This window comes from Polypterus senegalus, chromosome 6 (assembly GCF_016835505.1).
Source record: "Polypterus senegalus isolate Bchr_013 chromosome 6, ASM1683550v1, whole genome shotgun sequence".
NCBI classification, from domain to species: domain Eukaryota; kingdom Metazoa; phylum Chordata; class Cladistia; order Polypteriformes; family Polypteridae; genus Polypterus; species Polypterus senegalus.
This window is the reverse complement of record NC_053159.1, coordinates 161,961,258-161,979,060: the sequence shown is the minus strand read 5'-3', so window position 1 is coordinate 161,979,060 and position 17,803 is coordinate 161,961,258. Positions and strand designations below refer to the sequence as shown.

Genomic DNA, 17,803 nt, shown 5'->3' with positions numbered 1-17,803 from the left:
AGGTTTAGTTCTGGAAAAGCATGTTCACACTCTGCAGTTTTTGTTCTAATAGTAGGGAGTATTCTCATAACCTCTAGTGTACCTGTTAAGAATTCTGAGTATATATTGGTTAATGGTGAGCATCTTAATGTTTTATAAGATTTCTCTCATGCCCTTCAGTGTTCTCCCTAGCGTCTTTTAGCCGGGTGCTTGGTCTGGCTAATTTAGTTGAGCTGATCTACTGGTACAGGCAGATCTAATGATCTGCAGAGATGGCAAGGGACGAGCAGGCGGATGGGCAAATATTTTAGAAGCAGGATTGCAAGTTGTGAGGGGAGAGGTGTGGGACAGGATGTTGCAGATCACTTGATGCTAATAGCGGGGATGAGGCAGAGCTTAGTTCACAAGCAAAGAGTATGGGGTGTACATGGTAATAGCGGGGGCGGAGCAGCTTAATACAGTAGTAAGTAGTATGGAGAGGTGGGTGGGCACGTGGGGGCTGTACATGCTAATAGCGGGAGTGGAGTGGCAGTTCACATGCAAAGAGAATGTGGAAGTGGGCGGGCAAGAGGAGGACTGATAAAATAAAAAGTGTCTAGTGGAACCAGCCTGTCAGATATCAGAAAAAGGGTGTCAGGAAGAGATTACTCTGTTCTCAGCGTCAGTGCAGTCTGTATAGTGCTGCTAAGTGTACAGCAGCTCTCATCTTGTTCAGTACATAGCAAACTATTTGCCCCCTTCCTGATTTCTTATTCTTTTGCATGTTTGTCACACAAAATGCTTCTGATCATCAAACACATTTAACCATTAGTCAAATATAACACAAGTAAACACAAAATGCAGTTTTTAAATGATGGTTTTTGTTATTTAGGGTGAAAAAAAATCAAAACCATTTGTTCCAAGTGTATGTATGTATGTATGTATATATATATATATATATATATATATATATATATATATATATATATATATATATATATATATATATATATATATATATATATATATATATATATATATATATATATATACACACACACATACAGTTGTTTAAGCATTAGGTGTGTTCTTTGTGCAAAAATACTTGTAGCACTCACTATGGTTCCTGTTTAAAGTGATCCTATCTGCCGTTTTTATATTTTCTCATATTTGGACCTGCGTCCATATTGCAACAAGTGTGAAGAAACCCTTGCAGCACACACTGTGTCCTGAACAAAAGCTTTGTTACTGAATTGCTGAGGGTTTTGTATGGAAATGTATTAGGGCCACGGTGAAAAAAAATACAGGCAAAGTGAAGAAAAAAAAACTATATGTTGAGAATAAAGTCAACATGTTGACTTTACTCTCAGCATTTCCACTTTATTTTCATAGTTTATTTTGTCATTAAAGTAGAATGTTGTAAACTAAACTTCATCTTAAAATCAATGTTTAATTTACTAGATTTTTACCCATCATAAGTTAATGTAGTACATTAAATACTTTGTGTTAAGTGTTCCCTGACCGAGTTGTTAATCGCTACGTGCTTCTTAAACTGACTTTCCCTTGCATTAAAAGGGGGCGCAGGCAGCGATCGTCACACAGAATACATTAATTTCTTGATATTCCTGCTCCCTGAACATTTACAATGCTAAGATAAATACTTGATATCATTTTCATGATGAAATGCATTATAACATGTACTCATCACAGTGGGGCACGGTGGCATAGAGGTTGCACTGCTGTCTCGCAGCAAAGGGGGTCCCAAGTGTTCCCAGCCTTGAGTTTGGAAGTTTTTCTGGTGGGTTTAAATATTAATAAATAATTATTAATAAATTAAATATTCATTTTAAGATGAAGTTTAGTTTACGATGTTCTACTTTAATGACAAACTATGAGAATAAAGTCAACATGTCGACTTTAATCTTGAGAATAAAGTAGAAATGTCGAGAATAAAGTGCAAATGTCGACTTTATTCTCGACATAAGCGTCAAGATTAAAGTGGAAAAGTCGAGAATGCGTACCTGCCGTAGTGCAATTGTGAATTGAGTATCCAACAGGCTTTCCCACTCAAACGTCTTATTTATAGGTACTTTAATTTTTTTCAAACGTTTTACTAACATGAGCAAAAATAGTGTTCAGAAGACAGCACTGCTCAGTTATTTCAGAAAGCCGTCACAAACTAATGAAGGTGCGGCGTCAACTCCTGATGTGGCAATTTCAGACAAAGACATTGCAGAGGCTGGTCCATCAAGGGAAATCTCTTCAGCACACACTCTGTCAATTGATACATCTAAGCACCGCATATCTGGCGTTAACAAACAATGGTTTAAAGATTTTAATTGGCTAATGGTCAAAGAAAATGGTTTGTGGTGCTCATTGTGCATGAAATATTCAAACAAACACCCCCCTAAAGAGGAGTTACGTTGGGTAAATGTGCCATGCACAAGAATTCGAAAAGAAAGCTGGCTGAACCATGAAAAAAGTAAAATGCACATTGAGTCTTCTGCTGACCTTTTAGGAAAGCGTGTACCTAGACCAAACTGGAATCTGTCAAATTGAAAGATCTGTATCTGTGTTAAATAACTTACAGAGAGATGCCTTTGTAGCAGCTTTAAAATCCATGCATTGGTTGGCAAAAAATGAGTTGCCACATGAAACGTTGTTTGAAAAGCTGTTGGAACACTGTAAAGAAATGGGTTGTTCCTTTTTACAACATCTCAATGTTGGTAAAAATGCACATTACACCTCTGAAAGAATAATGCAAGAGCTACTGGATGTCTTAGCATCAGAAATAAAATCTAACATACTGGAAAATGTACACGTGGAAAATTTTTTCTGTGTGATGAAACCACAGACATCTCAGATGTAAAACAATTAATTATTTACATTAAATATGTTTGCCAGGTCACTAAAGAGTTCAGAATTAGTTTTGTATTAACCCGCAATATGATTGATGGCAAAGTGGAGACTATAACCAACAAACTGAGTGAGACTATGGACACTCTCGGCTTGAAAACTGCTAATATGGTTGGACTAGGGTCAAATGGAGCTGCTGTTATGATTGGGAAACAGAAAGGTGTGGCAAAACTGCTTAAAGATAAAACATCTGGACTTTTGGTCAACTGCTACTGTGTAAACCGCCGACTGGCCCTTGCAACTGCTGTACCTTTTTTAACAAAACTGAAATACATCTTAAGGCAGCTATTCTATTCCTTCCAAAATTCTTCAGTTAGGATTAGGGAATCCATTCCCGGGAATTCGGGAATCCTGCATGTCATTCCCTGTGAACGGTTTTAGAATGACTGATACTTATTTTTAATAAAACTACTGCAATATGTTGACACCAATAAAAGACTAACCTTATCTACGAGCAGTTCATTCTGTCATATAAGTATATGTATCTAGTTAGTTGTGGTAATAAGAGCGTAGAAAGCACAATGTGTCCAGCGTACGGTCGTCCAGGCGAGAGCGCACTTTGTGCAAGATTATGCCAGCCGCTGAGAAAGCACACTCAGCCTCCACTGAAGTAGGCGGCACAGTCATCAGATACTGATACACTTATTCTAAACAACGCACATGCTTGCCGTTGCTCTGAAACACCGCCATTTCAGCTTTTACTGATGCATCCAGTTTCTTGTCATCATTCTGTGATGGCAAGTTTCTTGGCACAGATAATGCGGATGCAACAGACTGACGCATTGCAGTTTCAAGTTGCTGTTCAAAGCTATTGTCTGATAGACGTCAATGAAATCTGCCCCATCCCGGCATGTGTGAGCTGCAGAGTGCAGACTCCTCCCAGCCCACTGTACTCAGTCTTAGTCGGTGCCGGGAGACTGACTGCTGCTGGTCTGTTGTTGACTGAATTAATCGAAACACACTACACCGTGGGCCAAAAAAATGTGCCACTTAATTATTTTCAACTATAACTCTCTTATTTCTTGATCGATTTTTACACTTTTACATGCTATATATGTGAGCTTGGCCATTCCCGGTTTCCCGGGAATTACAGCAGTTTCATTCCCTGGAAAGCGGGAATGAAAAATGTCCAGAAAGCCCAAGAACGGATTCCCTAGTTAGGATGGCTGGTTTAACGGAAATTTAGAATATTCTGAACATTTCCCAGATTAAGCTGAAAATGGCCAGTGACACTAGATGGCTATCTCATGACTTTGCAGTACAGTCACTATGACAGTGCATGATGAGTGATCTCCTTGGAGGGCACAGATCCTGGGGACTTTGATTAAGGGAAAGCTGCAGACAACTGGGCCTCTAGGAAGAAAAGAAGAATAAATATTTAACTGCATATGCAAGTTGGCTTTGAAGAATATTTAAAAAAATGTTTTCATTAGGTTTCCCATACTTTTTTCATTGTTTACACTTCCTGACAGCGACCATACTTGTGCCTCTTGGTTTATGTCATAACAATTGTTATTTAAATTTTTTGTTAGGGTTGCAGGATCCTGAAATGGATACTTCTTAAATTTAATAAAAATATTCTGGCGCAAGTGTCAAACCTTAAAAAAGGAAGTTATATTGAGCATTGGAAAATAATTAATAATAATTCACTAATAAAAATAGTGCACATTTAATTTTCCCCACCACAAAATTTCCCCGTCCTGCCCCACCCGGTTACTTTTTCATGCCACCTGGGTGGAAAAAAATTCTGGAGAGAACACTGCCCTTTCTGTGACTGCACAAGGAAAGATCTATATGTAATGATTTATAACCCTCTGATTTTGAAAGGGTAAAATCCATTTCCTAAGACTGAACACTTGCAAATTTGTGTCAGAAGCATTATTGGACCATCCTGGTATATATGTTGGGTGTTAAATGGTAGCAAGCCCTGTAAGTTGAAGAGTTACCTGCTGCATCAGTGTACATTTCTGTTTCCAAGTTATTACTTTCATGAAATGACTCAGCACTGCATCAGCATTTGTTAGATATTGCTGGTTGACTAGTAAACAGTCTAATTTTACTATGCCTTATTGCCATTTCAATACTAAAACAAGTTTTGCCAGAAACCTTTGCAGTTGTGATTAATCTTACTTGTAACTGGTATTGAAACAGTACTAGAATAGCTCTCCTTATCCTCCTTTCTTTCTTTCTTTCTTTCTTTCTTTTTAATTTCATGACAAAGTATGTGTTAATTATTGTCTTATTAATATTTCAATAAATGACAACCAGATTATTTTTTGGCATTATAAATATTTTTAAATGGTTGGCTGTTCAGTAATTTTATGATTTTTTAGGTAGAAACTGTCCCTGAATATGCTGCTGTGAGTGTCAGTGGTCCTGTACTGTTTGACAGAAGTGAAGAATGATTGAGAGTAGCGAATGAGGTGGATGGCTGAAGTCTTCAACTGTACTCCTCTTAAGGCAGTGAGTGTTATACTGTATATGTCCTCATCACAAGAATGCTGAGTTCTGGTAATATTCTGTGCCACTTTCACAACTCTCTTGTGGTGCTTTATGATCTTGTGCTAAGCAAGTGCCATAGTAGAATGTAGCTCACCTGTAGATGATGGAGAGAACAGAAAGAGAAATGTGAGCATTTCTCAGAGGAAGAAGAGGTGCTAGTGAACCTTCTTTACAAGAGCCAAAATACGTTGTACCCATTTCAGTTCATTGTGATAGCCATTTGAAGAAATTTAAGACTTCTTGTCCTTTCAACAACATTCTGACCAATGTAGATGGGAGTATGGCCTGTTTTTCGATTTCTGAAATCTATGACTAGCTGTCTGGTTTTTCTGAAATTACAGTATTTATAAGATTATCAACACTAAAACAAATCTTTACCTTTCTGGGAAATGTGTCCTTTTATTATTTTATTCATCAGGTTAAGTCTTCTTTCTTGATTGATTAAAGGAAGACACAAAGGTTGAATAGTGATTATAAAATATGATCAAAATTTGCCTCTCTAGCTCCACATGATGTGTTTGTTTTATCTGATATTAACTAATCCTGGTAGATTACATAACACTGAAAAATGTCAATTTACTGTTGTGAACAACATGTCCTTTTCTGTTTGTATTTATATTATGCACTACGATTTACATTAAGACCATTATCTATGATGAATGTAGCTTTCATATTAATGAGAACTAGTCACAAAACTCTAAAGCATTTAGTTTTTGCTAAGTTTTGAATTTTACTAACTTGCTTGGTGTAATAATATTGCTTTTCTGTTTTCACAGCCTATCAAAATCAGTAAAAAAAAATATATATATAGAAAATATTAGCTATAGATTCATATCTGCAATATTACAATGCAGTGAGCATCATTTTAATGAGGTAGTTGCACTTGGTACATGCCTAGCCTATAAATATGTATCTATTATTGATTATAGCTGTATTTTGGAAGTGTTTTTATGCAACAAGCTTAATGATTGGCTTGAATTTTCCTTAATTAGTCTGACACAACTGATTACAAAGTATTTTGCAATTTTTGTGCATGGGTTGTTTTTCTTTGTGGCTTGTGACAGTGCCATAACTATTGGCACTATGTGTGTTGATTTTTCAATTATATATTTTTTTGTTTATTTCAGTAATTAATAAACAGTCACCACCCCACCATCCCCCCTCCATTTTCAAACTCTTATATTCCCCTTTATGGTTTTAGCAGCAAGAGACTATCCAAGCAACTTTAGGTACAAGACAGGATGGAAAAGCACTTTTGCACACAAACTTTCAAACTCACTCATAGAAAGCAAGTTTGCGGTAGCTGGTTAAAGACATGCATCTTAGATTAATAATGACTGTGTATTTGGCCAATCCATTTACAAAATGAGGATGTTTTGCAATAGTTAAATACAAGTACTTTTAGTTAATAACAAACATTCTGCACAATTTGTGATACACAGAATATGAGGTACTAGCAAAATACCCGCGCTTCGCAGCGGAGAAGTAGTGTGTTAAAGAAGCAATGAAAAAGAAAAGGAAACATTTTGAAAATAACGTAACATGATTGTCAATGTAATTGTTTTGTCACTGTTGTGAGTGATGAGTGTTGTTGTCATATACAGTATATATATATATATATATATATATATATATATATATAATATATATATATATATTTTGTGAAGGACAGCGGGTCCCATGCCGGTAGGGCGCTCTGCTGCTTATGTTCGGGGGCCGCCATGGGAAGTCAATACCTCCCCGGGACGCTTGGTGGCAGCCTCGGGTGGTTGGGGAGTCACCGGCGGCCAGGGAGGCTGCCACCAAGCGTCCGGGAGGTATTGGACTTCCCATGGCGGCTCCGAACATAAGCAGCAGAGCGCCCCTACCGGCATGGGACCCGCTGTCCTTCTCACAATATATATATATATATATATATATATATATATATATATATATATATATATATGTCCTTCATATATATATATATATATATATATATATATATATATATATATATATATATATATATATATATATATATATATATATATATATATATATATATATATATATATATTTACACACACACACATAAACATATATATATCTACATATATACACATACATATCATACACACATACATACATACACACACATATATACACACAAATACATATATATATATATACACACACACATATATAAACATATATATACATATACATACATATCTACATATATACACACACAGCTATTTCAGTATCAGTGCAATACGCTGCTTGTTAAAACGGATAACTCCGCTCTTACGTGCAAGTCTGCGTGGATATTATGAACTATCGTATTTGTTCAAGTTCTATTTAAATTTTAAATAGAAGGAATTTTTATTTAGTCGACAGAAATATCTTTGGTAGGAATGGTAAAACAGACAGGAATATTATTCCTGAATAAATCAACTCAAACCTTAAACAACTTATAATATTTTGCTCTCCATAAAAATATATCCTGTCTAAATTATACAAGTTAGAAATAAAGTAAGCGTTAAAAGAACAAACATTCAAATTTCTTTACTCTTATGTAATTTTATATAAAAATAAACTTAGATTTTAAATATCCCAAAAGATTTTGCTCTCCATAAAAATATATCCTGTCAAAATTATACAAATTCAAATATGAACATGCTGCATAACAAAACCTGGAAATATAAATAAAATGTGTTCCTTTCAGCAATAACAAATCAAATCATTCAGTTGTCTTTGCTCATATGTCATTTTAGAGCTGGACGCCTGGCATCTTTTTTTGGCAACAAGTTCGTTTCTGTTTGGTGTGAGGTTCTGTGTTGTGGAGATTCTCAGGATGGATTGCAGGTGCTCATCAGTGAGGCGACTCCTGTGTGCTGTTTTGTTAGTCTTTATCACTGAGAAGAGCTTCTCACACAGATATGTGCTACCAAACATGCACAAGGTTCGAGCCGCATGTAGACGGACTTTTTTTGTTCTTCAAAGTCACCAAAGCGCCGTGCAAACTCAGTGCAGTGCGCTCAGTTTATCAGCAAAGTGCGATTTGGGAACACCGTAGTGACGACTTGGTTTAACATTACTTGGCAACAGGGTTGCACTGGTGCATTTGTGTCTCCCATAAAAGCAGCTTCACTTGAAATCACTTTGTGATTGTGCACGGGTAAAACGTCCGCTGAAGTGTCAGATTCTTATTTAATTCTTCTGCTTTCTGTATCTTCTGCATTGCATTCAGGTTACCCTGATGTTTTGTCTCATAGTGCCGTCTTAGATTAAATTCTGTAATTACAGCCACATTAGCTCCACAAATGAGACACACGGGTTCAGTAAACATATACTCAGCCTCCCATCGGTTTTTAAAGGCTCTATTTTCAGAATCAACTTTTCTCTTCAGCATCGTGTGAGCTAGCTTCGCAATAACTTGCAGCATCATAAGCTAGACTTGATTAACGTGGTAAGTGTTCGCAAGGCAGCTGAAGCATGCATTGCATTATGGGATCTGTAGTTTATTGTGTTACCAGCACTTCATATACTCGGGCCATTAATAACAATAATACAGTATATAAAATGATCTCGGGCGGATATAATTACGCCGGGCGGATGTGGCCCGCTGCCCTTGAGTTTGACACATATGGACTAAATAGAACTTGAAAAGATATATTTTTCAAATGTGATCGCGCAATTCAGATAGAGTTGACGCGCACTACAGCCTGCATGCCTCAATAAGTCATCCTCCCTCGCTCTTACTTTTTTACCGTTCATCTAATGAATACACTGAGTATGGCTTTACCAAAACAATCATTGATGGCGAATAAAGTATCCATTATTCGAGTATGTAGATCGGGATATATATATACATATATATATACCCGCGTATCGCAGCGAGAAGTAGTGTGTTAAAAAGCTAGAAAAGAAAAGGGAACATTTTAAAAATAACGTAACATGACTGTCAATATACAGTATTTGTTTTGTGAGTGTTACTGAGTGTTGCTGTCATCAAGGATTTGATTATCATTATTTCTTTCAATCAGGTTCGTATTTGTAGGATGTGTTGTGTTCAAGTTACATTCCGTGTTTGTCAATCGTTGTAAAGATGACAGGTTTCTTTCATCGATTCGTTTCTTACTGCATCAATAAACAGCTCGTCTTCTTCTTTATCTGAGACCTGACACACTGCATGCACGGGTTTTTACACTGTCTTCCTTTAGCGGGACATTGACTTTTTCCACCGTGTGCTTTGTTTCGCAGTAGCTGGATTTATGAATATGCTTGTATCAGGCGCTTCATATTTTTGCTGCCTTTTCAATTGTGTAATTGGTTTTGTTCAGCTCTTTGGAACTGTTGCTTTTTATCTGTGCACTGCGTCAGTTCACGTGAGCCGCTCGGTGTACATGCATCGAAGGTTCCCAGCTGTGCTGGTGCCATCTCGTGCTATGTCCATGGCTGTATTTAATGTTACCTTAGTCCTTTCTCTCGCAGTTTCGCTGAGTTTGTGTCAAACACCCCCCTGACCATCTCATCTTCCTCTCCATAAGCACAGTCCTTCACCCGTGAATATTTAGTGGAGTTTGCTATTGGATTGCCGCTGACGGACGGCCTTATATGGGCAGGCACTAAATTACAAACGCCAGCGCAGCCTGTCTATGAACTTAATTTAAAGTGTAGGTTTACATCGTGCTTTGTTTCAGTAGCAGAACTCATGAATATGGTTGTATATGTCACTTTCGCCGCTTCTTATTGTTTCGCTGCCTTCTCAATTATATAATGCATGTCTTCCTGGTTTTCTATGTACCGTGATTACGTGGAAGGCGTGATGATGTCACACGAAACTCCGCCCCCACGGCGTTCAAGATCATCTCCATTACAGTAAATGGAGAAAAACAGCTTCCAGTTATGACCATTACACGTAGAATTTCGATATAAAACCTGCCCAACTTTTGTAAGGAAGCTGTAAGGAATGAACCTGCCAAATTTCAGCCTTCTACCTACACGGGAAGTTTGAGAATTAGTGATGAGTGAGTGAGTGAGTGAGTGAGGGCTTTGCCTTTTATTAGTATAGATTAGTAACATGCCACAAGCTATTTCTATGAACAAATATTAAAAGTATTGATGTACTAGTTGCGTTTTCCATGGCTGATTTTTGTAAATAGAGTAACATCTATTTTTCTTAAACTTTTCAATTTATGCCTCAAATTTTATACAGTTCATATCCTAACTGTGAAATTCTTCTTAATACATTTTTGGGATGGTGAAATTCAGTATTTTATGCCACAGTGGTGCCCCTTCTGAAGAATATAGTGACAAAGAATATAGCAGTAGTAAAGTGTTATATATGATACTTTATAAATCTATCAGGTAAAGATTAGTTTAGAAGGAAATCTGCAATTTCATGTCACTGGCCTCTTAATCTCTAAGGTTTTTTAATCAATTGATACATCACGACTAAGGTTTATATGGGGTTATAATATAACTTGCTCTTCATCATGCTAGATGCATCATATTTTATAGGGCTGTTGCATAAAGTGTATTGCCCCTGTTGCTCTTGTTTTAATTTTACTTCTAGTATTTAAAAACTTAACTCTGTTAAAACAGTAACAGTAATACAATATAAAATACAGTATAAAATCATCTCTTTTTATACCAAGGGATGTAAAATGTTCTCTAGTAGGCTTTATAAGGTATTTGATTTTACCTGCTTGGATATGCTCCTTGAAACAATCTGCATTCCATCTTCATGTTTTACCTACTGTAGTAAATGCCTGAACACTTTAGGAAATGAAGTACTGTAATTAAAATTTTTGCACTGGCAGTAGGCCCGTTGTCTTTATGGGCGCTTTTCCACTGCATAGTACGGCACAGCATGGTTCAGTACAGCTCACCTTGGTTCGGCTCAGTTCGGCTCGGTTTGCGTTTTGACTGCAGTTTAGTACCGCTTTAGAGTGGGCGGGATTATTCACGTGTCGTTATAGTTGCGCCGACCTCCTGAAAAACTTTTTCATTCCGCGTCGCCCCATCCAGCTCTCGCTGGATCCGCTCCTCGGTTACCAACGAGAGGAACGTCTGTACTTCCTCAATAGACCACGAAACAGCCATTTTTGGTTAAAACAAAATGTTGCGTCCGAACCTTCGCTGGCTGTGCTAAAAATCTAGCAGGTCTGTTGTGTCTCGTGTAGCAAGTTCAGTGACGCAGTAATGACGATTTTCTCCGGCCAATCAGTGACCAGCAGAGTTTACACGTCACGTTTTGGTAATGGTTGGCGCTTGGAACCTCGGCTGAGGTGGTACTAAAAAAAGGGCCAGGTACTGTTCCCAGTGGAAAACCCCCCAAAAGTGAACTGAACTGAACCGTGTCGTGCCTTACTATGCAGTGGAAAAGCGCCATATGTTACATTTTCCAAAGGTACCTAACTTGATTGTGTAATTCGTGACACATTTGCAAGTGGTACGGCAGTTCTTGTTACAATAGACCGTGCCCCTCAGGGAAGGTTGCTCAGATGTGTGACGTGATCTGCAGCCATAATGTTAATTGCTCATCATCACAGAGCAATGGTGGAAAAAAAAGTTGGCTTGGTAAAATTGATTTTATAAGTCCAGACTAGATATGTTTAAATCTGTATGTTGCGAGATGGCTCAGAATTGCAATTGTCGGCCTAATTAGTAGTATACAGTGACGATAACACCAAAATCTTAATCTTACCAAAGCACCATAATGAAATCATAGACATTTTACTTTAACTTAGTTCCTCAAAATAAACTGACTAACCCAATATAATCATAACATGTGATCTATTTAAAATATAGTAATTATCTTTAAACATGGGCCATGTGAGAAAACCAACAGCAAATTTGAGGTGTGTTACAACTGTTAACACCTTATAAGCCCAGTTAGGAGAAATGTATGTGTTTTGACTTACATTTTTGACTTCAATAATTCTTTAGCAATATATTGAAAGCCTCAAGTTATTATTGTGTTGACTTTTTATCTTTTCTTGTCAATGTCTGTGTCTCCTCTGCTACCATGGTTTGGAGCATCAATTATTGTTATTATTGTGGTTATTTCTGTCAGAAAAAGATTGCAAATACAAACTTCAAGCAAAGAATATACAACAATCTTATTTGCTCATTATGTATAAGTAATTGGTACAGCTTCATAAAGGTGGAGATTGGGATGGAAGAGCTCTAAAAAGACCACCTACAGTACGGAGAGATAAAACCAAGAACACAATGAATGAATCGATAGACAGGGTTGTGGAAATCCAATGCCCGACTCGTCCGACACGGGTAAATTGACCGTCAGACAAGCGTGTTTTTCGGACAAGTGCAATTTTCAGGAGAAAAAAGAATTATATGTGCTGTGCAGGGCACATTTTTAGCACTACTTTCAAATTTTTAAAATTTGGGTACGTTCTTCGTGCGGAAACAGTCTACTTAGGTATGTTCTTCATGTCTCAAATTGGTATTCAATATTGTTTACAAAATGATGGCTGATTTTTCAAAGGGGAATCACTCTTGTGGTCTTACATAAGTATTTTACTCTACTATTTACACGCTTGGAGATGCGGTCATTTTTTTCGTGCCGGCATTACAATGTAATTTGATGATTTTTCATTATAATCGATAACTTATATATTATTGATAAAATTCATTTTTTTCTACATAAAAATGCGGTCATTTTACCTACAATGCAATTGTTTTCTCCACATAAAGCTTGTTAGGCAGTTAATCTTTCCTGAAATTTGCGATTTCGCGTAGGTTGTAAAATATATTGAGGAGTTAAGAAATTTATTGTGCAACATCAATTTTGATGAGCTGTCTATAGATCATTTTTGATTAGAGAATTTTTCATATAAAACAAGTTGGTTTTGCGCAGTCAGTTCATTAAAAACTAGCAAAATACCCGCGCTTTGCAGCGGAGAAGTAGTGTGTTAAAGAAGTAATGAAAAAGAAAAGGAAACATTTGAATAATAACGTAATATGATTGACAATGTAATTGTTTTGTCATTGTCATGAGTGTTGCTGGCATATATATATATATATATATATATATATATATATATATATATATATATGCACATATAAACATATATACATACATATGTATATCTATATATTTTTTTTTAATCGAGTCTCACCCCTAATATATATATATTAGGGGTGGGACTCGATTTAAAAAAATCTAATTAATTAGAGGCTTTGTAATTAATTAATCTTGATTAATCGCATGTAATCGCTCAAGTAAATTTGTCCCAAAGCGCAAAGGTTTTTTTATGTAAAAGGGTTTTAGTGGGCGACAGAATCAAATAATAGACATTGACATGAATATTGTAAACTCAAGCTCTTTTAATTTCTGAAAAAAAAATTCATTTAAACTGCATTTCAATTCATAACAGAAACAAAAATATCATCCCTGGCTAAAATTGGGCAGACTTAAAAATAAAGTGGTATTCTAAGTACTTTAAGTATATGTTCAGAATGGTATTGTTTTTAAATAATAAGAAAAATTTCAACATAAAGTGCAGTTTTTCTTCTTAAACAAATAAGGCAGAAACATAAAAGGTAATTTGACCATGTTCACCTTTAAACTCTGAGTAACCTTAGCCAAAATTATTTTGTACATTAGGCTAAAACAGTGAGATCATTGAACATTCTGTAATTAGATGTAATTAAAATTACTAATGGTCACGGAAGTCCAATGATCCCCAGTAAGAGCCACAAAGTCTGCTTTCTGTAATGCATCTAAATTTGCTTGCTTTTCAGTGTCATAAAGGTGTTGAATTTTACTTGAAATAGTCTTTCGGCACGGAAGTTGGATCACCTGACGCTAATTGTAGCACATTTTCTAACCCCCTATCTTCCAGCACTGTTAGTGGTCTACAGTCCAAAGCAATCCATTTTGCGAGAGAATTTGTATGTTTGACCGATGTTGACTTACTAATTTTGGTCCTGAAGCCAGTCATTTCATCAGGTTTGGGCTGGCGACACCTTTTTGTTGGTACTCGAACTCGCACTGCTAGTGCTAACAGCATACACAGTTTCTGTTCATGTTTTGCAGTTAGATGGAACCGTAAGGTTGAAGTGCTTCGTTGGTCTGCAAACTCCTGTTTGCACAGTTTGCACAAAACCACGCTTTTATCAAGGCTTCCATTGGGTAGTCTTTTGAAATGAAATTTGCCTCTGATCAGTCCTAGCAACGCGCTTTCTTCAGACTCTACCATTTTTGTAGCTCTGATGTGTGCATCAATGTAATTGATATACCAGGAAATCATGCATTGACAAAAGTTCCCCTTTGCTTGGAATGCAAAGTGTGATTAAATGCGTTATTTTTTTTAACGCATTATGGAGCACATGCATCGAAGCTTCAAGGGGATGCGAAGAATACAAACTCTCTCCCTGAGCAACTGCCAGTAAAAATAGTTGCCTCAATTAGGTTCTTTTGCAGACACGTGACCTGAAGTCTTGTGCCGTTACAAAATCTCGGTAGCTGTAAGGTTTTCAGTAATATTAGTGGTGTCCCGACTCTTAAAATTAGATTATGCTCAGTAGTGCCTGGAGGATTCAGAGTGTGGAGAAACCCTAGAGACAGTGTGTGTATTAATTTGTGGATTTTTCTGTGAGTATTTGATGGCAGCGTCACAAAGTTGCTTCTGCAAGACCGCGTTCGCTGCAGAGCTCAGCTCAGAGTGAAATGAAGTGAATGAAATGAGGTGAATGGGAGGGGAGATGATGACGTCAATCCCTCCCCACAAACACAGTCTCTCGGAATTTGCATAAGCACAGTCCTTCATCTGCAATTTTAACTGTTACAAAGTGATCAAAACTCTCGTTTATACCCTGCGTCCTCTCATTAAACTTGTATCCCGCAAATATCGTATTAGTAGTGGGCATGACAGACTCTTAAGTCTATGAACTTAATTTAAACTTTAGGTTTACACTGTGCTTTGTTTCCGAAGTAGCTGCACTCGTGAATATGCTTGTATGCATCACTGTGCATGACAAACGCCAGCGGCAGCCTGTCTATAAACTTAATTTAAACTTACGGTTTACACCGTGCTTTGTTTCTGCAGTAGCTGCATATGCTTGTATGCGTCACTCGCTCGCTACTTATTGTTTCGCTGCCTTCTCAATTGTATAATGCATGTTTTCTTCAGCGCACTTTGAAGCTCCTCCTTGTTTTCTACGTACTGCCTTCACAGTCAGTTCACGTGATTACACGGGAGGCGTGATGACGCGACACACAACTCCGCCTCCCACGGTCATCACGCTGCAGTCTATTACAGTATATGGAGAACAAATAGGTTCCAGATATGACCATTACACGTAGAATTTCAAAATGAAACCTGCCCAGCTTTTGTAAGTAAGCTGTCAGGAATGAGCCTGCCAAATTTCAGCCTGCCACCTACATGGGAAGTTGGAGAATTATTGATGAGTGAGTGAGTCAGTCAGTGAGGGCTTTGCCTTTTATTAGTATAGATAAAGAAGAAAGCATTCTAACGGTTTCCAAATGTTATGAAATATCAATAAAAATCTTCACTTAGATGCGATTATTTTTTTCCCCCCGACAACATCGGTAATATTTACTTCTTTGGAAATGTACTATCTTGCAGAATTTCGAATATGTCGTTAGGAATTACCTGCGTATCCCATAATGCACTGCGGTAAGCATGTTGTTTCAGTTTCAGCAACACGCATATAGCGAGAACAAGTAGCATCACGGATGAGAAGTGGATCATTGTTTGATAAAACTGGCACAACAGGTCCTGAAAAACCTATGGGAACGTATTAAGGCCACGGTGAAAAAAATACAGACACAATGAAGACAAAAAAAAAATGTAAATGTCGAGATTAAAGTCGACATTTCCACTTTATTCTTGTAGTTTATTTTATCAGTAGAATGTCGCAAACTAAATTTCATCTTAAAATGAATGTTTCATTTACTAGATTTTCTCAAACCCCGTCATAAATTTAATGTAGCACATTAAATGCTTTATATTAAGTGTTCCCCGACCCAGTTGTTAATCTCTGCGCGTTTCTTAAACTGACTTCGTCTTGCACTGAGGAAGCGCCGGCAGCAATCGCCGCACATTGACTTTGTGATATTCCTGCTCAGTGAACATTCAGAATACTAAGATAAATACTTTATCTTTTTCATGATGAAATGCATTAAAGCATGTATTAGACATGGGGGGCGTGGTGGCATGGCTGTAGTGCTGCTCCCTTGCATTAAGGGGTCCTCAGGTCTATGTTCAGTGTAGAGAAGATAATGGCAGGTGTGACGAGGCTCCAAAAAACTGGATATTTGAATGGGTATCGCACAGCTTTAACTGAAATATTGGGTAAATGTTGGGTTCGTGATCTGGAGATCGGAGACACGAACGCAGAATTCATTGGATGTTTTTCTGAGCAGGCTTTCTGTATTGCATGTTTGCTGTGTCTGTCTTATGTACTAAACCCCCAGTTCCTATCCTTTGTCTTTCTCCATATAACCAATCACCACACGATAAACGTCTTTGTGAAATTAAAACTAGTTGTAAACCTAGACCTCAGAGTTTTCAGAACTTAAAAAAAAAAAAATTTTGTTATACATGTTTAATTATGCCATCCATTCAGAGGTCTAAGCTTATAACTAGTTTTAATTTCACAAATACGTTTATTATATGGTAATTGGTTATGTGCAGAAAGAAAAAGGATAGGAACTGGGGGTTTAGTATGTCAGATAGAGACATGAGACTAAAATTAAGAAAAAAGTTGGTTTAATTGAAAAAGCGTTTTCTAAAGCTGAACGCTCGGAGGTTGAGTGTTATGCTAGGCTGTTCAATACTGCTTCTTTAGAAGAGTCTGACCAATGACCAGCTGTGGAATTCTGGCTGTCACATGGCAACAGGCACATCACTCATAAAAAAACGGAAAAGTCATCAGCATCCACTTCTGCAGGACCATCAGTACAGGAACTATGCAGTTCAGCTCAAGCAGAAATGAACAGCATTCAGCCCATGCTGTCTGAGATAGTAAAGATTCTTGGGGGAGAAGATGTTGCAAGACAAAAGCTGAAGAACATGGCAGAAAATGAATCAGAACAGTATTCTGTTATGTAACTGTAATATATGAAAAAAGAACTAGTGTAGCTATAATGAATGCATTGTTTATTAGCCAGTTAAAATAAGGGAATCTTTTATATAATGTTTTAGAGCAAGGTGGCAAAATACTACTCCCTGAAAGAACTTTTTTCAGTTTTAAAATGGAAGGCAGTTTTGGTATCAATAAAAGAAATCAGAATAAATAAACTTTATTTCACTTTTTTTATTTGTTTATGAGCAAGTGAATTTAACTGGCAGACAAGTGGATTTTCTAAGTTAACTTGTCCGTGAACAAGTAGAAATAAATTTGATTTCCACACCCCTGATAGAAGTATTTTAATTTTTGTTACTTCCTT

At 37.0% G+C, this 17,803-nt stretch overlaps 1 protein-coding gene across 1 annotated transcript in view; it reads left to right on the top strand.

Annotated features, from left to right (window-relative positions):
• The window catches only part of LOC120531753 (activin receptor type-1), a 119,851-nt gene that overhangs the window by 31,643 nt on the left and 70,405 nt on the right, over positions 1-17,803 (top strand). The window lies entirely within an intron of this gene.